Source organism: Plecotus auritus, assembly GCF_963455305.1.
Source record: "Plecotus auritus genome assembly, chromosome: 1".
Taxonomy (NCBI): Eukaryota; Metazoa; Chordata; class Mammalia; order Chiroptera; family Vespertilionidae; genus Plecotus; species Plecotus auritus.
Window position 1 is genome coordinate 32,882,729 of NC_137770.1, and position 4,814 is coordinate 32,887,542.

Consider the following 4,814-nt stretch of genomic DNA (forward strand, 5'->3'; position numbering starts at 1 on the left):
TCCTTTATTCTCAGGAATACAGAAGAAAATTTGACAAATCACCGTGATACCATGGTCTGGCAGTAGCCTCTTTTGGGATCCACTTTACATTATGATTTATTGGACCTACTCATGCTGGTGACCCAAAGACCAAGAACAACATTATCATTATTGTCACCATTGTTATAACAATAGCACTTTTCATTTATTTAGCCAGTACTATATGCATAAAGTATGCCATGAGCTATTAAAGTGTTCTGAGCCCAATTTCAGTGTGTGTGTGTGTGTGTGTGTGTGTGTGTGTGTCTGTGTGTGTGTATCCCACACCACCAAAAATCTTCAATACCAGACGGGTGTCCTTCAATTCAACTCAATTCTGACACTATCTGCATGGAGATAGCATTGGATTTCACAGGTTAAGGACTGAGTCCCACAAAAACAGCCCCACTGTACTTCAGATACCAATTGCAAGTATGGTAGTCCCCCTTATCTATGGGGGATACATTCCAAGACCCTCAGTGGATGCTTGAAATCACGAATAGTAGCTAACTATATGTGTTTGTTACGTGCCATTGGGTCAGCTCTGACACCTGGGGACCCCATGAATGACGGATGTCTGTATGCTGTTCTCAGCAGCCCTGCTCCGTTCCTGTGGACTCATGTTTATGGCATCTCTTATGGAGTCAATCCATCTCGCATTTGGTCTTCCTCTTTTCCTGCTGCCTTTTATTTTCCCCCAGTTTTGTTTTCTTTTCCAAAGAACCCTGCCTTCTGATGTGCCCAAAGTAGGACTACTTCGATTTTGTCACCTTTGCCTTTAGCAATGTTTCAGGCTTACTTTGCTCTAGGACCCACTTGTGCATCTGTCTGATGGTACCCATTGAGCTCTTCTCTAACAACACATTTTAAACGAATCAATATTTTTGTGTCAACTTTCTCCACTGTCCAACTTTTGAATCTGTACATAGTATTTGGGAACACAAGAGTATGGCTGATCTTAGCCTTGGTCTCTAATGACACGGCTTTGCTCTTGATGATTTTTTCTAATTCTTCCATTGCTGCCCTTCCAAGTCTCAGCCTTCTCTTGATTTTTTGGCTGTAGTCTCCATTTGACTTGATGACAGAACCAGGATAAGCAAAATCTTTAGCAATTTTAATGTCTGCATTATTTATGTTAAAGTTGTGTGTTACTTCTATAGTCATGATTTTTGTCTTCTTGCTATTCAAATTTAGTCCTGCTTTGGCCTTTTATTTTTTTCATTTTCATCAGAAGTCATTTCAAATCATTGGTACTTTCTGCCAATAAGATGGTGTCATCTGAATACCTGAAGTTATTGATATTTCTCCCACCAATTTTCATTCCTTCCTCTGAGTCTAGTCCAGTTTTTTTTGTATAGTATGTTCTGTGTACAGATTAAACAAATATGGAGATAAAATGCACCCTTGTCTGGCATCTTTGCTTATAGGAAATCATTCTGTCCATCCATATTCTGTCCTGGCAGAGGATTCCTGTCCACAGTACAGGTTTTGTATCAGAACATTCAAGGGATCAGCACTCCCATTTCTCTCAGAGCAACCCCTAGCTTTTCTTGATCAACAGAGTCGAAGGCTTTGCTGTAGTTTATAAACACAGACTGACCTTTTTGAAATTCTTTGGAGCTTCATTATCCAGCAAATGCTCACAATTAGATCTCGAGTGCCTCTTCCTTTTCTGAATTCAGCTGGAACATCTGGCATTTCTTTCTCCATATAAGGTAGAAGCTTTAGCTGCATCACCTTGAATGTTGCTTTACTTGTGTGGGAAATTAGCACAGTGGTTCTATAGTTCCTGCACTCCTTGGCATCTCCTTTCTTGAAGACTTTGATGGTATTGAATGTTTCCAGTCTATAGAACATTGTTTTGTTTTTCATATTTGTTGACATATTCTTTTATGATTATGACAGATTCTGTCTCCATGGCTTGAGCTAATTATATTGGTATCCCATCTACCTCTGATGACTTATTTCTTCCCAGTACTTTCAGGGCAGCTTTTGCTTTACTTTCTAGAATTACAGGATTTCTGGGAATTTTCTTCAAAGGTATCTGTCATGCTTTTGTCTCTTCTGTATAGATTTTCAAAATACTGTTTCCACCGCCCCTTTATTTTCTCCTGATTAGATAATTGGCTTCCTTGTTGGTTGTTCAGCATTCCTATTCTAGTTTTAAATTTCTTTTTTTATTTCTTGAACCTCCTGGTAAAGATTTCTTATTGTTCCTTTTTTTGTTGTTTTCTTCTATATCCTTCCATTGACTATTGTAACAGTTCTCTTTATCTGTATGTGATAGCCTTGAAAAGAGTTAGATAGTCTTTCTAACCCTGCTTTTGTTACCTTCTACTTTTGCCTCTCATCTGTCTTTAACAACTTTTAATGTTTCTCCTGTCATCCACTCAATTTTTCTTTCCTTTCAACTTCTGACATTGTGTTTTTGCACTTTTTCCTAATGATATTTCTAGTTTTAGCTCACAGTTGTGGTCTCAGTCAATTAAGTTTAACATTGCAAATATTTTTACGTGAACTTTAAATCCATCAGAAATGTTATTTATACTATATGTTGACACTATGATCCTTTTAAGTCCTTCTTCAGCTTTACTCTATTGTTTGATATAAGCAGTTAGTGGTCAGCACCACAGTTTGCTCCTGGTCTTGTTTTGCCAGAGAGAATACAGCTTCTCCATCTTCTGCTTCCAATTACATAGTCTATTAGATGTCTATATTGGCCATGTGGTGATGTCCATGGATATGGTCATCTGTTTGGTTGTTTGAAGCATGTATTTGTGGAGAACAAATTGTTGGCTTCACAGAAATCCATGAGCTGATCACCTGCTTTGTTTCTGACCCCTAGTTCAAATTTTCCAATGACATTTGATTCTGCTTTATTTCCTGCTTCTGCTTTCCAATCACCTGTAATTATCACCATGTCTTGTTTTGGTGTGTGATTAATTTCTCCATGGATATTTGTGTAAAAGCTTTCAATTTCATTTCTTCAGCCTTTGCAGTTGGAGCATAAACTGAATGATGATTATGTTAATAGGTTTTCCTAGAAGTCTGACTGATATTCCATCAGACCTTGCATTGTAGCCCCTAAATGTCTGTACTACATCTTGCCTCAGTATTAATGGCATTCCGTTTCTATCAAACCCTATATGTACTATTGTGTGTGTGTTTTTTTTATAGAGAACCCACAATTCAATTTTATTCAGAGCAAAGAAAAAAGATACTTTTGATGATATTGGAAGAAACTCAGCCATAGGTTTGGAATCTGTACTCAAACTACACATGCAATGAAGACAATATTCTGCTAATACAGTTGATTTGCTGCTGCATTTGTCTACTGTTTGCCTAATATTAACAATTATAAACAGAGCAGGGCAACTAGTATATGGAACAATCCTTACAGTGTTACAGTGTCAGGCACAACTTTTCACTTCTCTTCACACCACTGGTTCTCTTTGCGTACATGGGCTTCCTCTTCTTCAGTAAAGTCATTTTTTATATTGAAGGTCTTGCGAATCTCTTCAGGGGTTTTCCTCTTGATCATATTGGCAACAGTCTTGCATGTAACATCAAGCAAACCTTTGATGTCTAAATAGTTTTCAGCCAGAATTAGTTCAAATAGTGTTCCTTGGTCAACTTTGAGGAATTCTTGGTCTCAAACAGGAATATCATCTGTTCTTTTTACTTTGTTCTCATCATCCTCAGGAGAAGGAGGGTCATCCTTGTGGTGGGTGAACCACTGAATGACCTTTTTTAATATTGCTGCATTAACATTTGGTAGAGGAACTGGGTCATCATTCCCTTCATCATCCATTTCCAAATCTTCTAACATGGTCTTGTTAGTCACAGATTGTTTGGCAATTTCAACATCAACTTTAAATATCTCTCCATCAGAACTTTGCAATTTAATTGAAGGCATGGTGCTCGGTCTCAAGGAGAGAGTGGGCTGGAGGCTCACGAGAGCTGGGCAGCGTCAGTAGAGCCAAAAGATAAAGGTGGAGAACAAGGCCACTTACAGCCTGTACTGTGTTTTTCCTATACATACATATTCTTACAGCTTCTCTTTGGCATACCCAAATTGCCAGAATCACTACTCTTGTGCTTTGGGGCCATTATTAAGTAAAATAAGGGTTACTTGAGCATAAGCACAATGATACTGCAACAGTAGATGTGACAACTGAAATGGCCACTAAGTGCCTAGTGGCGAGTAGTGTATGCAGTGTGAATACACTGGACAAAGGGATAGTTCACATCCTGGGTGGGGCAAAGCAGGATGGCATGAGGTTTCATTGCACCACTCAGAATGATTTGGAAGTTAAAACTTAGGAATTGCTTATTTCTGAAATATTCATATTTAATATTTTTTAACCACAGTTGACCCCATGTAACTGAAAATGCAGAAAGGAAAATAGAGGATAAGATGGGGCTGTAATAAATCCCACTTATATGAGGGCAAGGATTCTGTCCAATTTGGCTACAAATTGGAGTTTACAATGACCATCCTGCCCCCCCCCTCCCCCCCGCCTTTCCTTGGGTTTGATTGATTTGTTAGAGTGGTTCACAGAACTCAGGGAAACATTTACTTACATTAACCAGTTCATTAAAGGATCTGAAAGAACACAGATGAACAGCCGGATGAAGATATGCACAGGGAGAAATACACAGGGTCTGGGAGAGTCCTGAGCTTCAAGCCCAGTGGAGTTGAGGTGTGTTACCCTTCCGGTATGTGGATGTGTTCACCCACCTGTAAGTTCACCTGAACTTGTGCTATTGGGATTTTATAGAGGCTCCCTCACTAG

The 4,814-nt window shown here is 38.8% G+C and overlaps 1 pseudogene across 1 annotated transcript; it reads right to left on the minus strand.

Annotated features, from left to right (window-relative positions):
- Nucleotides 1–3,442: 3,442 nt before the first annotated feature.
- On the minus strand, nucleotides 3,443–3,934 carry LOC308243753 (S-phase kinase-associated protein 1-like; annotated as a pseudogene). Its single transcript has one exon. The product of its transcript is annotated as an S-phase kinase-associated protein 1-like (transcript).
- Nucleotides 3,935–4,814: the final 880 nt, after the last annotated feature.